The 19121-nt window shown below is 38.9% G+C and overlaps 1 protein-coding gene across 1 annotated transcript in view; it reads left to right on the top strand.

The window, feature by feature from the left end:
* SLC45A4 (solute carrier family 45 member 4) overlaps positions 1-19121 on the top strand; it is a 1160736-nt gene that overhangs the window by 244881 nt on the left and 896734 nt on the right. The window contains exon 2 of the mRNA XM_044067266.1: positions 9087-9179. The gene's annotated coding sequence lies outside the window, so the exon portion shown is untranslated. The remainder of the gene's footprint in view (positions 1-9086; positions 9180-19121) is intronic.

Genomic DNA, 19121 nt, shown 5'->3' with positions numbered 1-19121 from the left:
ACTTTAAACCATGTCTCCATTACTACACAGATGTTTACAGTTTCCAGGGAGCAGAAGGCTTGCAGGGAGTGGAGTTTCTTGTTAAGACTTCTAGCATTCAGCAGGTTCCCATGCACCTAGTGAACTGTAAAAGGGCCAGGTTTAAACTCATCAGCTTCTGCTCCCAAAAGCTGAACTTCCCAATTGCTGTTCCCCACATGAAATCACTACCAGGGCAGTTTATGATTGTGCACCAGCTGTGATTCAAACGGTTGGGTGTTTTGCGTATTGTGCAACTGCAGAGTTTACATGAAGGAATGCCAAAATTGCCTCATGCCAAAATTTTATGGTTAATTTTGTTGACTTGAAACGTCCACCAGTTTGTTTTGTCAGATTGACGTTCTGAGAAATGTTCTTCTTGAAAAAACTTAGAAGCACAACAATGTTTCTTGGATTACCTAGTTCCATATGCATTTTCTTCTTGAGGAGCCTTTATAGTGAGCTTTAGTTCAGACAATCCTGCTTATACAGGACATTTAAGAGCTAATGGGGGAACCTTTAATACTAAGGGAATTCCCTCAATTGTAGAGGAGTGCTTTGTCTCATTAGTGACCCAACTTGCGTAGAGTGGTCTCACTGTCTCCACCACAGGCACAGACCCAATATGTTTTAAGTAGCCATTTCCATACCATATCCTCAACCAGGCCAGGTTAATGCACAGCATCAACATCATAAACATCTTGGAAATTCTGTTTATGCAATAAGAAGTATAGAGTTACCCAGCGGAGGAGTATTTAGGGAAGGTGTCCTACCTTGTGTTACACTTGAGAATATCAACTCATGGTCAGAAAGTGTTCGATTTTGTAAGGTTCAGACACCTGTTGTTCTTCTCAAAGGTAAATCTAGTTACGGAAGAGCTAGCATCTCAAACTCACATCTTCCTACATAGAAAACTAAGGGTATGTGCCTACAAAGAAAACAGTAACATGGTATTGGGGGGATGGAATTAAGACAAAGTCTGGATTTGAATGCCTTTTGCTAAAGCTGATTAAGATCAAGTTGGTTAATACAACAAATTATCTTTTACATGCTTCCTTAGAATTAGTTGGCTTAAGGCAAATGTCTATGCAAATCAATTGTTTCTAAACAAAGGAAATTCATCTGCTCTGTCAGGGTGTTGCAGGATTTCCAGTACAGGCTACTCTTCTCTGTTTATGCCTTGTCACATGGTAATCTTGGGGAATTCCCATGGTTGTATGATTGATTTATTACTGCTAGCTCATTCTCACAGCTTTGGGATTTGTGAGTCTTGCCTTGTGTTTGTTATCATCATCGTGGGAGAAACAGTCCTTCAGATGAAATGTTAAACTGAGGCCACATCCACCTGAGCTGGTGCAAGCTCAGTTGAATGTAAAAGATCCCATAGCACTTACTGAAATACTCTGTCCAAATTTCCCCTAGTCATTATGAATACAACCTCAGTTTTCCCCCGAATAGAGGCGATTGCCCTAGTGGGACTAACCCGATAAAGTGTAAATAAATATTAGGAGCAAGGAAGGTTATTAACCAACAGAGCAAAATGTCAGCTTTACTGCTTTATGAAACAGTGCTACCTCCCAAAATTAATAAAAGACGTGAATTAATTGTCAGCATGGCTAAGATATGCATGGGAAAGAAATGCAGTATATTTAGTCTCATGTAATTAGCCCCTGTGATTAATGCATGCATACGTAGCTTTGACACTGAAGCATTCCGATCCCCTAGGACAGCCTAATGATTTAAGACTTGGACTGAACATTAAGCACGGAGGCCAAAGCTTGCAGGAACAGTCAGGAAGATCTGGTTAGAATTTGTACCGGCATAGCCAGCCTTAGGCATAGGCCAACTAGGCAGCCGCTTAGGGTGCCGCTCTAGCAGGGACACTTTTCCAGTATTTATTTGGTGTAGGTAGACCAAGATGGGGGTACCAGGTAGTGTGTGTGGGGAGGGTTGCCATGGAGCCCTTTCGCCTAGGGCACCAGTTGATCAAAGGCCGCTCCTGTGCACCAGTTACTTTACTGTAATATGCACAATTACAATCTCTGGACAATGCCAAACAACAAAAATAAGCACTGTACTCTATCAGCCTACCTCACATCTAGGGCTTAAAACCTGAGTTTAAGTTGTAGTACAGTGTTGTTCAACGTGCAGTTAATTTGTGTGCACAGATCTTTGTTCTGTTCGATCTTTTCTTACAGTTGTGATGTTATATAGTTTATACTGCAAGTGTTAATTTATGTTGAATGCAGTTACAGTTAGCTGAAGTTAAAATGGCTGTTATATGTTTACTTAATAAAGTATGTTAACATAAAAAAAGGCTGCCAGTTGATTCATTCCCCTCTACCCTTTAATCCAGTTCATTGTCACAAGGAATCTGGAGCCCATTTCAACACTCACTGGATTCAAGGAGGAGAAACTAGTCCTGGATAAGATATCACTCTGCCGCAGGGCACACATGCACATGCACACACACGCACACACACGCACACACACACACACACACACACACACACACACACACACACACACACACACACACACACACACACGGCAGGCACACCTATGGATAGTTTGTAGGATCAGCAATTCACCTACAGCTTATCAGCATGTCATTGAGATGTGAAGGTAAGAATACCCAGCAAAATGCATGCAAATTCAGGGAAGACATGCATACTCTTTATCGAAGACACCCTTGGCTGAGTGGTGAACCAGACAGCTAACCTCTGTGAAGCAGTAATGCTAACCATTGTGTCAGTCATGCCTGTTAGTTTATTTAGAAAGATTATTTCTTAAACAAGTACAATTTATTCACTTACTTAATATTATGTTTAATATAAAATACCACTGAGAAGTTTAATTTATAGTATTTCATTGTGATAATGTAGCAGTTAATATGTCATACTTCATTCGGATACTCTACAGTTCATATGTATTTTGAAATAGAAAAGGATCCATTTGAACTTTGGTATATCTGACAAATACTCTCTTCTGTCATGGAAATGTACATTTGTATTCTTGTACGACTTGTTCACTAGCACAACTAATTTTCATTGCAGAGACTCTTACTGAAAAAGTGTTTTTTGGTATTTGTATTTCTGCATAAGAGCATTACACACAGTGAACACTGCACACAAAGTCATCCAGTCCCCACACCAGCATTCATACTGTCTTAAAATAATTTATGCCTACAATTCCTTTTGCATAATTGGTTCCACAAACAGAGGCTTTTAGATTGTCTTTTGTAGCACCACAGTATTAGCTACAATGGACATTGTTGTAAGGATTATGCAGTAGTCAAACTACCAGCTTGCATATCGGCAGTGCTAGGTTTCTTCACCCATAATAAGCCATTTATAATTTGTTTTCTTTCCTTCCTCTTGATATTTCTGCTAGGATTTGCACAAACATGCCTGCCCACATAGTTCCTGCTTATCATCAGTGTGTTCTGTCTGACCTAGACTAAATCTGCACATCAGAACTTTAAATAAAGAAGTGCCAGACAGAAGTTTCATGCTGTGCACAGATGCTCAAATCTAGCTAGACACATGTACATATATATATATATATATATATATACATACACATGCACACACACACACACACACACACACACACACACACACACACACACACACACACACACACACACACACACACACATGCTCTTCGTCATTTTGTTAGTTTCTGTTATAACAGAAATACTTACATCTAGTAACTACCAATTAAATTGAATCTTCCTCAGTCAAATGACTGCCTAAAACAAACTAGATGAACCAACTGCCATGACCTGTACCTGAAATGATACATCCAGTGGGTCAGATGTACCTTGTGGGTCTGCTACGGTGCCATGGCCACTCCACTGCTGACAATCATTCTGTTCACATGTATCTGTGATAACAGAGATATTCCTCATTCCTGTCACACTTATCTAAATATTAAGTGCTGTCAGTTTTTTTATTCGTTTTACCCTCTTCCCGTACTGCTGTAGTTGCTCACAAGTCATACACACTTCCTGCATTTAATATCTATTGTACTTACGACTTCACTTGAGAGCAGAACTTCAAGTTTTTTGTAATCAGTTATGCTTAAGCTGCTATAGAACAGTGATTGTACACTAGACCAGCCACAAGAAGAGGCTGAATGTGAACTGTAACATTTAAGGCACTGAACTCCTAAGACAGGGATTTTGTTGGTTCAAATCCCATTTATAGCACTATCATTTTTCCTCACCAAGAATATATAAGATCTTAGATATTCTGATAAATTAAAAGCTCTGTCTCCCTATTTCACACTGGTCAAGTTCATGAGAGGTGATCTCTGCTTAAACTTCAGTGCCTTGAATGACCAGTACTCTTTGAACTCCTTCCAATAAACAGAGGTAAAGCAAATGTACTCAAGACACCTAAATCTATGCTACCACATCAATACCATCAGATTGTACCACATCAGTACCACCAGATTGTACCACATCAATACCACCAGATTGTACCACCAGATTGTACCACATCAGTACTACCAGATTGTATGAGAGGTACCTAACTCAACAGAGCTACCACTTCTGGAAAAGGTTATCTTTACATATCAAGCATATTACTTTTTTAGAAAACGGTAAAACCAGTCTGCATGATTGTATGGGTTTTCACACAAACTTTCATCTGGGATTTGTGGAGGAAAGCCCACTTTATGGGGAACATTGTAAGTCCTCCACCAGTACTGACTGATGTGTCTGAGCTTCTCAGTGTTCTCCTTTGTCCATATGTTTAGTACAAACCTATGATCCTATGAATCCATTAACTAAACACCAGATATTGTACACCGACTTATTGTGGTCACATATGTCCACCTTAAGTGGCTTCCACTCTATGAATCTTTTTGAAGTTCTACATGTCTTACTTTGATGCAGAAGGCAGAAATGAGTATTTTGTTTTCCTGAAGCATCAGTTAGTTAGTGTTCCTTTACTTCCTGCAGTTCTGAAGGTTGTTATGTAAACTGATACCTAATAAATGTGTTTGAATTGAAAATATGAAGATTTATACACTTATTAGTCTTTCTAATTCTTCACTGTTGACATAATTTAAATGCTAAGTTTTAAAGTAGTACAAAATATTTAATTCTAATCAAAAGACAAAAGCAGAACTAAAATGTTGTTATAACAGCTGCCCCAGAACCTGTCATGGGATGCACCAATGTTCTGCTACCTTCTGCACTCTCAGTGTGATTTTGCTGCTCCTTATTTTGAATAATCTGTAAAGCAGTGATGGCGGTGGTGGTGGTTGTGGAGAAGGTTATGGGGATCCCTTGTCAGGGCAGGCAGTGTTACTGGATAATACTGCCAAAATAAAGTAACCTTCCCTTTCTGCCTAGAGTGTTGTTTGTGGAGCACATAAAACAAATAGACAAATAATCCAGAATACCCCATGCAAGCAATAATACCCAACAAGGTGATTGTAATTAACGCCCTGCCATGGGTGTTATGAGGCCTGACAGAATTGTCAACTGTTGCTGCATGGACAGAAATGCCATATGAGAGTTATAGGACACATGCCACCCACACATGGAATTGAGGGAAATGTGTGGACTGCCTAACCCAGTGGACAGAAAGTTTCATGTAACATTAATCATCCTTGCCATTGGGATTCTACAGTGTCTGGCAACACACTCTCTAAGCATTGTCTATGTCCTCCCTTTGGTCTGCTGTTGTGCTGTAATCATTCATACCCCGTTCCATACTGACTACAGCAATGTGCATGTTATTGAAGTTCACCTTCTTGCAACACTGCACTGCTGTCCAGTGCTGCTACTGCATAAATTATGTGCCTTTCACATCCCTTTCTATACATGGCCATGTTGAGTCCTATGTAGGGACAGTAACCTTTGTTTCCCCTGTTGCATGTCTTTCAGTTTGTGTACATAGACCATACAAGACATTCCACTGTCATGGCCTCTGCTATGTTCTCTGCCAGGGTCAGCCCCACCCACCTGGGCTGTAATGTTTCATGTCCTTGTGCTATGTTCTATATCAGGGTATCCCCCCTTCCTGCTGCTGGACAGTAAGCTGTCATGCCATTGTGCAGTGTTACTTCACCCTGCCAGCTGCTTCTGTCCCAATTGCTGCTCAGTACCAGATTACTCAGCACAGTGCTGTAGTACATTGCCAGGTGTCTTATTTTCTTTTTCTGTGCCAACATCATTGTACAGCATCTTTTCCTCTGAATTCCTATTCCACACTTGTCATCTTAATGCAGTTTCCCACAATAGATACTCTCTTTGTTGTGTCACAAAGAGTCTTACATTATGGTATGATTATGCTAATGAGTTAACTTACTGAGATCATCTCTGAATCTGTGCCATAATACATTGGACTATCATACCTTAGCAGCACTAGCCAGATCATCCCTACCTATTCTTTGGCTAATAAGTCACGTGCATACTGTTATTGAACATGGGCATGCCATCAATCTACACTAGAGCTGTTTTTGGTAGTGCATTCTTCCTGCCTGAGAATGAGCATTACATAGTGATCATAACATGCTATCTTTCACATGGAGCTACCATGTTTGTCTACAATGTGCCTAATTGCATAGACATGCCTCATTGGGTGCTGGATTCAGCATGGTTTCTGCCTGGTGCACAAGGAAATAAAGATGTTTTTGCATTTACTACACAGAGACTATCAGGACACATGTTGTACCATTACAATGGTATACAAGGTTGATGCCTACTACCAGCTTGCCAGAGCAGTGGGTGACCAGTGACTGAGACAAGCAGTGCACTCCTCACTACTGTGACCTGTGGAGGTGCACCCTCACTTTTTCTGCTAGTGGGAGGCAAATGCTGGTAAGAGTGAGACAGCAGTTCACAGTAAGAACTGTATACAAGTTTTGTGCATATTTGTTTTCTTGCTGTTTTCTATTAGTTTCCACTCTTTCCCATCAGCAGTTGTCCTCCTTTTGTATGTCTGCATCCCGTCACTGTTGTCCTCACTTTTTGTGTCCATACCGTCACTTGTCTCTGTCTGCATTTTATGTTTTATGTTTGTTTGTCTCCCCCCTGCTGTCTTCCCTATTCCCATTGTTTATCACACAGGCTGTTTGTTACCATCTCCATATTTCTTAGGCAAACTAGGCATTCTGAAAAAAAAGCCATTTGACAAAATATATAGCCATAAACCATGATAAATATTCACATTAAAATTCACTTCTAGCACATTTCATTTCGTAAACTAAATAAATTATTTTAGCAAGTACACTATGTGACATAAATGGTTTATCTGTGGCTATGCCTGTGGCTACAGATGCAACTTCCAAGTGCAGCAGTCATTAGGCAATACAGTAATGGGCTTCCACTGTATGCTAATTGCACTCACATAGATGCTGTTTAGCTCTGGTAAAGCACTTTCTGTATTAGCATTTTAAAAGCATTTTGAAGATCTGAGGCTAATTTATCTAGAGGTTGATGTACGATGACCTAACACTGGCAAATTGGAGTGTAAGAATAGCTTTACAAGCAGGCCCATATCTCATTATTCTGGAATTTCATAATGATAAGTCAGTACAGAAAGAAGAGCGGAGAAGACCGGAAGGTGCTTCTGTCAGTCTCCTGTCATCTGTTTGCTATTTTGAACACTCAATAAATGATGAAAAAAGTCATAGTCACATTTGTTTCATTTTTGATTCTGTTGCTTTATTCAGCCTCATGTATTTATTTTTATTTTGATTGTTATTATGTGTTCTACAGTAGCATATGACAGGTGATCTGGATCTAGAAGCAGCATTAATGAGTTCCACTTTGAGTCCTTAACACATTGATTTGCTCTGAACACTGGAACCAGCTGTCGATTATAGATTCTTTTTTGTCTTTTGCAGTTGCATGCAGGTTAAAGCCAATGAATTTCTGTGAATCCCCAACACCTGTTTCTTAAAGAAATCTTATTACAATAGCACAATGCCTGAAGATGCAGCTACTGTCAGTGTTTTTAGCTGGTGGCTGAGCTCTACAGGTGGTACCTAAGCCTTCCAGAATACCAAATAAAGAGATTAATACTACAGATCAATTGATATTACTAGAAGAAATTAATAAGCTTGCCAGTATCTGCATTTTTTGTAAACCTTTTACTCTACAGTGTGAGTGGCTCAAGTGATAGCACACTCCCCTTTGAATGTGGGAAGATTAGAAGGCTTTGGGTTCCTGCCCCACACCAGACATTCCGATTCATGTTCCAGTACTGACACCATAGTGCATTACTGGGAGCACTGCACTCCCAAAGTGCCATTCTTTGGATGGTATTTTAAACCAAGATCCATCTGTCTGAATTAGTTGTAGTTTGGGGAGGAGTAAAAGATGCAGTGTCAGTGGCTCAGCAGGTAGCACACTTGCCTGTCCCACACCAGGTAGATTGATTATTGACACTGCAGTGCAACGTAAGGATGATGCTGCACTCACTGCAGTGCAATGTAAGGGGGATGCTGTACTCACTGTAGTGCAACATAAGGGAGGGTGCTGCACTCACTGCAGTGCACCATAAGGGGATGCTGCACTCCTGAATGTGTTGTCCTTCGGATGAGATGTTAAACCAAGGCCCCATCTGCCTGAGTTGGTGATAGCTGAGAAGGATATTAAAGATCCCATGGCACCTATTGAAAAGAGTAGGGGAAGTTACCAGATGCCATAGCTAAATTTCCCTTAATAGTATAAATACCACTTCAGGTCTCCTTGAAAAGATGCTACTAGCCTAGTAGGACTCACCTGATCAACAAAGGATAAATAAATGCAAATAAATGCATTTCACAGCACTTATTAAAAAAAAAAGACAATGAAACTGAAAAGACGACTTTAGGTCTCTGCTGAAAATAAGCCCATGCCTTGTGGGACTGACCCAGTGAATGCAAGTAAATATCTGTGTTGTTATGTCACATTTGTTGAAGATGGCAGTAATGCATGGAGTGACTGTGAGAAAATGGTAATACTGATTGATGGATTTATCCACACATTTTAAATAGTATGCACTTTGCCTTTAGAGGTATTATCAATTTCACATTTTGAAATAATTGATTTTTCATTCTTTTAGGGATTGGACTCTGTAGAGTGTTTTGCCTGAAGAGTGGGATTCCCATCTGCTACAGAACATCAGAGCTAGTAGCTGTTGCCGTAGACATGTTAGGTAAGTACAAAAATTAATTCATTTCCATATTACCTGCATTAGTGGCCCAATGACACTGCTATAAAACTAGGTCCTGTAGGATGCTACAATTTTAAACAAACTGGAGAGTTAAAATTCTTCAGTCTGAAAACCTCATAATGATCTTAGAAAGAACAGCATCTGAGAGTGACCACGTATGGCAGAATGTTTATAGCAGATTACAGAAAGTAAAACTTTAACGGTAAATTATTACTCAGTATGCTTTGTGAATAGACATATATGCAACTTTCCTTTTATTTCAGTCATAAGTCATTTCACTTGAATGGGTAATGAAACACACTGGGAAGGCAGTGTTTTAGTGACAAAAATTGTTTGTATCAGCAGGCATAAGCATTCTACTTTTACAGTACACAACTCTTTCTACTTCTGTAAATTATACTACATATTTTATTAATTATATTACTTAAAACTTTCAAAGTAAACTTTATAGTCTGATAATTTGAATGCTATTCCATGCATGTTTTCTAGTTTATACCTTTGGTTCCATCCATTTTGTGTCACAGGGACAAGTTTTTAAATATCACTACATGCAATTCTGCAAAGATAAGGGTATGCAGACCCTCACGTGACTCATATTTTCAACTTTCTGTGGTCAACTGCTGTGGCTTCCAGCAACTCTTTTAATGGATCAGACATGTGGTGATTCCTGTCATATGGCATGAGCTATGAGGCAGCTCTGCTGTAAAAATACACCAGACATTAATCCCATGTGATTGATCTCTTTCTCCTAAACATAGTTCCTAAAAGGAAAGCCAATGGTATCGTGCATTATCTATTCCCTTTAACAGATTTAATAATGCAACTTATGTGGTGGTACAGAGCTTCCAAACCTGTATACCCTAACTGAAAAGTGTGTCACAACAGTATTTAAAATGGTTATGAACATCCATAAACTAGATAATTTATACTTTCATGCTTTGTATGTTGTATTTAGATAATCGCATACTCAAATGGTCAATAAGCATTTCAAACCTGCAAAGTTTTGTAAACTGTCTACCTGCTTTACTAGATTAAATTTACAGATTAAAGCATGGACCATGCTCACTTGTGCTGAGTTCTGACAGCACGTAATTATGCAAAGCTGCATTCCCTATAACTTTACAATGGGTTTCAATGCAGAAGATGGATTTTGAGTAAGGAGCATGTGAGTTTTATGTTGACTAGGCAGTGCATCTTCCATAGGTGCTTACAGCGTTGCAGTATTCTGCAACCAAGGAACTTGCCAAAGATGAGGGAATACTGCATGCTCTACTGGTATAACATATACTGGTACTCTATGTCAATACAGGCTGTTCTCATTAATTAAAAACAGACAATCTGAAACATGTAAAAGGCTTCACATTTACCCTAGCACTGTTGTAACCTGATAATGTTACAGTACTCAGTGAGCAAGAAAAACAAGTATTTGTCAGTGCTGAATGCTGGCTTATAGATCACTAGTAAGTAGTGCTGTATTAGAGTGCAATGGAGTGATGGGATGGCAGAGGTGAAAATATGATATGGTCTAAGCAACATTTATATACAGCAATATAGTCTTGAATGTTTGACTAACACTACTGTCTGTTATCCATTTGCCATTCAGCAGTGCAATGCAACATTCAAAAGCTAGTTCTAATGCACTAGTATGCACTAGTATGCAAATGTGATCACTGAGAAGTAACATTCAGCAACATGGCTTTGAATAGTTGACTAGCACTATTCAATGATATGAGGTTAGGGGAGGGTACAGAATGCAGCATGTAGAAGCTGTATTAATTGTACTGTGCTTATGCTAATGCACTAATGAAAAAAACATGATCATTGAGAAGCAACATTCAACAAGGCTTTAATTGTTTGACAAGTGCTACTCCTCGATAATAACATTTAATGGTCAAATACAAGCAAGAAGAATGTTGCACTTTGTATGCATCTTCAGATATCATTTAGTGCACTGTTTATGTAAAAGAAACATAACAGCAACATGATTTTGATTCTTTGATATATGCTAATCTGACTATTGCCAAATAGAAAAATATATAATTGGGTTCATTCCTTAGAAGCAACATACAACAATATAGCCTTGATTCTTTATCAAACGCTGTTTTGTGATACCCAGTTTGGGGCAGTAAATTACAGCATGCAGGGGCTGTAGTCACTGATCCACACTAATAGTTTGTTAAAAAATGAAGATCACAGAGAAGCAAAAAACAACAACGTAGCCATAGATGTCTTGCAAAGGCTTTACTCCGATACCTGATCCCAATTTATTGCAAAATATATTGAAAATTAATATTTCACTTTATTTTACATATTTTAGATATAATTTGGCACACTGCTTAGAATAAATAAACAATACATGTTTTTGATTCATTTAAAAGTGTTAACTCTGTAATACTTAGTAATGACATGTTATAGCTTAACTGATGCAAGATGAAAATTTCAATTAATTTTACATGCTTGCATCCATCATTTTGGGCACTGCTTAAAAGCCACATTGCCTTGTGTCTTTACAAATCCATGTCATTCCGTGATAACAGATTGGAGGGACAGTAAAAACAACATGGGTTGGGAGGGTGGCCTAATGGTTAAGGTGTTTGCCTTGCAAACATAAGGTGCAGGGTTTGAGTCTCACAAGGGACAATTGGCTAGGCTTAAAATGGCTCGCAAGGGCAGTTAGCTTAGTACTAATCTATGAACCTATGAACCTATGTGCAGGCTTCATCAATTAAACTGTATTAATGCACTTGTAGAACAGAAATGATGATGGAGATAGAATAGTAAGCATAAGATCTTGACTGTTTGATAAAAGTTGTTCTGTGACACCTAATTCCAAGTTATAGGCAAATATAAAAAAGAGTAATAGTTTACTCTATCTGACTTGTTTGTTCATATCACTTTGTGCCCTGATCCTCATCCAGCGTTCAATGCAACTATGTTCTAGTGCCACAGTACCATTAATAACAAAATTACACAGCAGAAAAATAAGGGTTTCTTGTTAGTTTATGGGAGGTTAAGCAGATTACAATGTGGGAATAATACACAACAATGCCTGTTGTAGCCTTTGGAAACTTAGAGTGATGTATGTCCCCACAGATATACTCCTATTGGCATCACAAACATTTAACTCCTTAAAACATTGATTATTAACATAATCACTACACTGGAACTCATTGCTGCTTCTTCTCCTTCTTTCTATATTCTCAGTAATTGTAGCACATTAAAATGTTACCATTTATCTGAAGCTAGATAGAAACACATGGAGGAAGAAGTGGATGAATAATACTGGTTATCTAAATTACTATACATATAATTGTCCAAGGTTCTTTTCTTTGGAAACTCTACCTTTTGTACTAGGGACCTGTGAGTTTGTGCATATGTGTGTCTCTGTGTGTGTGAAAGGGATGGCATTATCTCATAATACTTTCCTTCCTTCTGATACTATGGAAGCCAAGGAAATACACCAACAATCCTTTATTTGAGCGCTTTCATCTCCTGGTAGAAAACTTCATCAGAAAATCATTTTCTGATGAAGTTTTCTACCAGGAGACGAAAGCGCTCGAATAAAGGATTGTTGGTTTATTTCCTTGGCTTCCTTGGTGGTCACTAGTTTGAGTGTTTTTTCAATGTGTCTGTGTTCCTTCTGACACTAGCTTATTTGTATACTGATTTGATAGCTCTGCATTCAAAAAAAATACACAGAATCTAAAAAAGACGAGTTTCAATAACACATCAACTGTTCTACAGTATTATTACTTCATCGGTATTTCTATAGTTTCATTCTGACTGCATTGTCTCTACCTTTCACCATTCCCTTTAGTATGGCAGTTATTTCCCAATCACATCAGTTAATTCCCAATCACATCAATTAACTGTGGATCCTGTAACTGCTGTCTGAGTATTTAGGATGAGACAGGATTGCCTGCATGACTGGTAACAAATATTCTTTTCATCAAAAATTACAAAGATAAGTGAGATTTCTGCCAGATACCAATTGAACTGCTTTACAACTAGATTGTTTACGTTTTAAAAGCATTGCTACCTGATTAAAATATGGCTAACTCATCACTGTGCAACACAGATATACAGGAGTACTCCCATGCCCAGTGTTTCAAATTTTAGTGCTGCTTAAGTAGATGCACTGCTCAGGAAGTAGTCCACTTTCTGGTAATACAGACTTACTACCTGCTGAGGAACTACCATACATTGTATATTACAATGGCATTATTTCACTGAGGGGGCATGTGCATTAAACAACTATGAAGCCTGAAGGCCTCATATTTTCCATTAAGAATGAGCCTCTATGTGCATGAGCTCTCAATGACATTAATTCAGCTGCTATGACAATGACATGAACACAGTGGGCTGGATGTACTGCTGCAGTTGTAGTTATCTATAATTACAATCAGAAATTGTTGATTGTGTTTTCAACATTAAGGAGAAATCTGGCAAAGCAAACATCACAGGATAGAAGGATTTAGTGTAATATACACTTCACTGGACTTGCACCCAGTAATATTATTTTTATAAGCTTTAATGGAAATGTATTGCTAATTATTACAGTTATCCCTGTTACAGCACCGATCACATCAGTGGCTCCTGTCGTTTAAAGGATAAGTAATGTCATACTGATACTCTGTCAGTATTTTCTTTGCATCACATTCTTTAACCCACCATGGTGGTGCAGTGTTTAGCATTGTCACCTCACAGTAAGAGGATTTCCAGTTCAATTCTCAGCTGGAGTGCCTTATGTGTGGAGTCTGCATGTCCTCCCCGTGAGTGATGGAACATTAAAAGACATGTAGGTAGGTACCTGAATGTTTGCCTTCTCTGAAGGTTGGGTGCCAGGCTTGCAACTCAATACCATAAAAATCCACGGTCAATCATAAGCAGACCAGAGATCCACTGTGGCGACCCCTAACCAGGAAAAGCCAAAAGACTGTTTACATTCTTTAACAAGTATCTCCATACAGTACATTGCTCTGATTATATAGCAAGTGCTTATTTATACTTGAGGGGAAAGGACTCCTAGACTGTCTAACAGCAATGTCATCTTACCTCTCTAGCACCTGTAACTGCCTTACAGATGTCCCAGTTCACTTACGATTGAATGTGCAATGATTTACCTGTAAACTTTTCTTGTTCATAGTGGGTCCTACATGATGGGAGCTCAGTGGGGAATCAGCAAGCACCCAATGGAGTACTTAGACTCTCCACTTGTACTTAGATTGACAACCATTGACTGTATACAGTGAGAATGGCTTTTCTCTTAGTCACATATATGTTGGGCATCCTGCATGCTACTATAGTCATGGGGAAATGTTTCACTGCCTAGGAGTCTGAACCCTTAAAATTAATGATGAACTTTCCTTTGGTACTATAACAATCTTTTAATTAATAATATTAAAGTTAATTCTTTATTGCGGTTACAAAATAAATCATGATCAAATTATTGAATTCAAATATTTGTAGCATCTGCTACCAATGGAAGTGAATATGTGTGGGGAGAGATGGATAAGAAAATAACTCCTCTAGCAGGAAACTCAGTTCTTGAATTCGGAATGGAAGCTCCTGGGAATGTAAGTATTTGCATGTGTTATGGTACCCAGTCACCTATGTAGAAAGACATGTGAGGTATTAGTACTAATCCTGGTCTTCCTTGAATAATACGTATGACATATCTAATGCTGGGCATGACAGAGATTGTTTGGTGAAAATGAGGTATATGATTAATGAAACTTTTCTCTTTCTATGCCATGTGTACTTACCCCAAGATTAATATGGAGCCTAACAATACTGACTAAAAGGCTTCAAGCCATTCTCTCTGGGCTTATCCATCTGGATCAATATAGACTCACCAAATGCAAAAAACACCCAGGATTGTATTATTAAAAGTTCTTTGTCTCATCCACCTACATTTTTTGTTACTCTTTCTGTACACTTCTGTTATTAGATGTACAGAAAGTGTATGGCAAACCAAAATGGTTGTACATTTTAAATAGACTGAAAGGTTAGACTATCGTCTGGTAATGGAAACAGTCACTAGAAGAAGATTTCTGAGGAAAAAGCTTGTACAGGATGGCACAGGATGCTGAAAGCTAAAGGGAAGAAGAATCTTACAATCCACAGTTTAGAGCACCAGCATTTGTTATTTTGATGGTTTCCTTGAAAATGGGGTGAAATTCCATAGAAAAGAAAAATAAGGAGAAAGTGATTACACTTACAACTTCCTGATGTGCCTAAACACTCATTTTACTTTCTGACACCCCCCCCCCCATCATTTCAGTTTTGAGGTTGTTGTTTAAAAGAGACTGCTACTTACAGACAAGCTCATAAACAGTGGCCACCCCTGCCACGCAACTTTCTTCATAGCTGAAAGTTAAATCTGAAGCAGAATCAGAAATGCAGCAGTGCATATCAAGTGCAACAGTTCCTTAAAATTGGGTAGGAGAGGAAGCAGCAGGACTATAAATCCTCCCAAAATTATACAGTACAACAGCTAAAGCACATTCTGCTCTGTGTTATTTGGTCTGAAACACAGAAGGTTATGTAATGCATACATTCAGTCAACCAGAAGAGTGCTATGTTTTAACAGTTGAGTAAATATTAGTAGTACATACAAAAGAAGGGAATCCAAAATGATGTGGCTTTATTCAAAGAGGATTACTGTCCACAAAAATATACTGATTGAATGACATCTATCTGCAACAGCACAGACTTAGGTAGTCATGATAATAAGTACAGCTGCAGCTGTGACTGCCTACACACCGGGTGGGTAATGTGTCAACACTGTAGTGGTGATATGCAAAACTAGTCCCTGTGATAGCACAGAATAAAATGCAAGAGAATAAACAGTTACACTGCTCACAATTGGCTTCAGTTTATTCCATCCACTTAGTTTGGAATTTAGGTGCACTGCTTTCTCAGCTCAGTCTTCATATGGTACTATGACAAGAACTTTTTTGGCTCTGTGGCCCAGATGAGTTAAGTTCAGATAGCAGCCTGTATACTAGACAAGCCAGGAGTGGGAGGATGAGAGTGAGGGGCTTATGCCACCTTGCTCATTCCTAAGTCGGAGCAGCAGTTCTCTATCAGCCAGAGGGTATAGGCTGGGGAAAAGAATGTGGCTCCCCCAAGCTTGTGACAGTAACTCTCATAGGCATGTGTTTGGGAGCAGGTACACTTCAGGGAAGGGCATAACAGACCCCATGCAGTGATGGGGGTGTTCTTGCCAGGGACATTGTCAAGAATATGTTATATGTACTATAAAGCACATGTAGTCACTGACGATGGTAGCAAATCGCTGTTAAGACTATGCTCTTTCAAATACACTTTCTAACATTCATTACTACAAAATGACTATCCTTCTTTAGAAGGTGGCTTCACCTTTATATTCTTCTTTTTTACTCAGCAGGTAAACAGAATTGAAATGAACAAGGTTCCTTCAGTAAGTGCCATAGATTTATGCACTTGTTTTATGATTTTATTTCATTTACTACTTTATGTTTCTGTTTTTATGACTCCGTTTCATGTGTTATTGTAACTCTGGAGCTTTTCTGCCCAAGCCTCTACTGAAAAGGGGTTCCATTCCCATTCAAACTTTCCCAGTAAACAAATACAAATAAATGCACATATTGTAAAAACAGTCTTCTTACATTTATATGTTTTGAAGGAGTGCAATCCTTCCCTCCCCAAATAGGAATGTTGTCCATTGCTAGTTGCTAATATTCAAACTAACAAGGTGTTAGATGCAAAATAACACTTCCTAGGCACCCTTGGACTTGTACTTAACAACTCTTCATGCCCTTTACACAGCTGCTGCCACAGATATTAAGCCTTTCCTGCAAATCTTTTATTTTCATTAATTTTTAAGCCTTTCCTACAATTTTTTTATTTTCATTAATTGTTTGCTGCATAGAGGGGGGGACTGACTAGTGATCTGCTTGTTGGGAGGGTAAAAGTTATAAAAAGGCATAGCGCTCTTTAAGAGCCCAGAGTTGTTTACTGTATGCATGGGGGTGAGGAGAATGTCTTGCATACTTTTTTTTTACTGGCTGCAGTTGTGTTTGTAGAGGATCTATGGAATATTGTAAATATAAGTGCAGTTGACTCATTAAACCACTTACTTTGCTCATTAAGTGCTGATCTTTCTGGCATTAAATGAATAAAACTGAAAGCCAGCAGAGCTAGTATTGAATGAATGCCCGCAATACCAAGTGTCCAGATTTTTGCAGAATATGTCTAATTTTTCCCCATATTTTGCCATGTCCTCATAAAATCTTTGATGTGTTTGTAAGTTACTGAGGATTACAGTCAAATAATACCAAACATTAGAGTTTCATTGTACTTCTTATTGTTTAGAAAACACATGTTGATGCAAAACCTGTTATTCTATTAACTGTTTAAGTGAATTAGAATAACATTTAAAAATGATTCCTGGTTTTCAGCTTTTGTCCCCTCATTATTTTTGTCTTTATCCAGAATTCTTGAGCAAACACGTTTAGAGGTACAGTATGATTTTGCCGCCTAAAATTTATTCCCAGGATACCCAGTCCAGTATGAGAATTGGAGTTTATTTGAAATAAATGCAGAAACTTAGAAAAAAGCATTGTTATTAAACCAGTTTTGCTGTGAAATCATGAAAGACATCTTTAGAACAATTAGCAGGAAAGACAGTAAGGTACTGGTCCCCCTGTATATTGCTCTTATTAGATCCCGCATTAAATATGGGTGGGGGTTCAGCATAAATTCAGCATGGCTAAGCTTCTGGTGTCATTCTAAGGGGATCCAGTATCTGTCTGCTTGGGATGACATGGTCGACAGACGACAATCCTTTGCCACAGATGGCCTGCACCTGTCGCCCCTAGGATTCCAGATACTGGCTAAGGCTCTTGCCGCCCATATAATGCCTTTTTTAGGCAAGGTTCAAATGACGAATTCACCACTGTAACAGGAACTGGCAAACAAAAACTGAGGGTAATGCGATTCAATGCTAGAAGTCTAAATCTCAAAATGCACTCACTCAAGGCACTCCTTAAAATGGAGAACATCAATATCTGTGCAGTGACTGAGACCTGGTTCAAGGCTCCAGAGAGCACCCCTGCACTACCAGGCTATAACTCATACCACACTTTTCAGCCATGTAACCTGGACTGAAACACCAAAGGTGGAGGTGTGTCCATATTCATTAAGGATATCCACACCTCCAGGCTTGTTGCTCAGCATAATGCATCCAAAGTTATCCAAGTGCAACTAACTTTGGGCAAAACTGCAATCCAAATTGTAGCTTGCTACAGATCCCCCACCATGCCCCAGGATTCCCACTCCTCTTTTCTTGATGTACTGGAAAATATTAGGGTTCAACCAAACACCCTAATAATGGGCGACTTCAACTACCCCACCATTAACTGGGAAAACTACTCGTGTACCAACTCTTTAGCTCAACGCTTTCTGGAATTCATAAACTCCAATGCCCTGGATCAACTTATCCACACCCCCACCAGGGGCAACAATATCCTAGACCTAGTCATTACCAACATGAGTGACCGGTGTTCCACACCTGAAGTCAACTCTTCGTTGGTCCGATCCGACCATAAGCTAATCACACTTGATATCCACATTCCTCCCCCACCCCCCATTAAGGAAACCATGGTAAGAAATTTCTCCAAAGCCAACTTCATGCTTCTTAAGACAAAAGTGGTGAACTTCATGACATCCATGCAGATGGACAATACAGTTACAACTGCTGAATCTTACACAAATGCACTCTATAAGCACTTACACGAGTGCATGGATCATGCTATCCCAAACAGAACCAAGAAGCTATCCTCCAAAAAAGGAAGCCAATCTGGTGGTCCCCTGCCATAAACAAACTGTACAACAGAAGGCAGAAACTGTTGCAAAAGAGAGTAAAATCCCATGAGTGGA

The sequence above is a fragment of the Protopterus annectens genome, chromosome 3.part1, assembly GCF_019279795.1.
Source record: "Protopterus annectens isolate FY-2018-M chromosome 3.part1, PAN1.0, whole genome shotgun sequence".
Lineage (NCBI taxonomy): Eukaryota > Metazoa > Chordata > Ceratodontiformes > Protopteridae > Protopterus > Protopterus annectens.
This window is presented reverse-complemented; position numbering and strand designations above follow the sequence as displayed.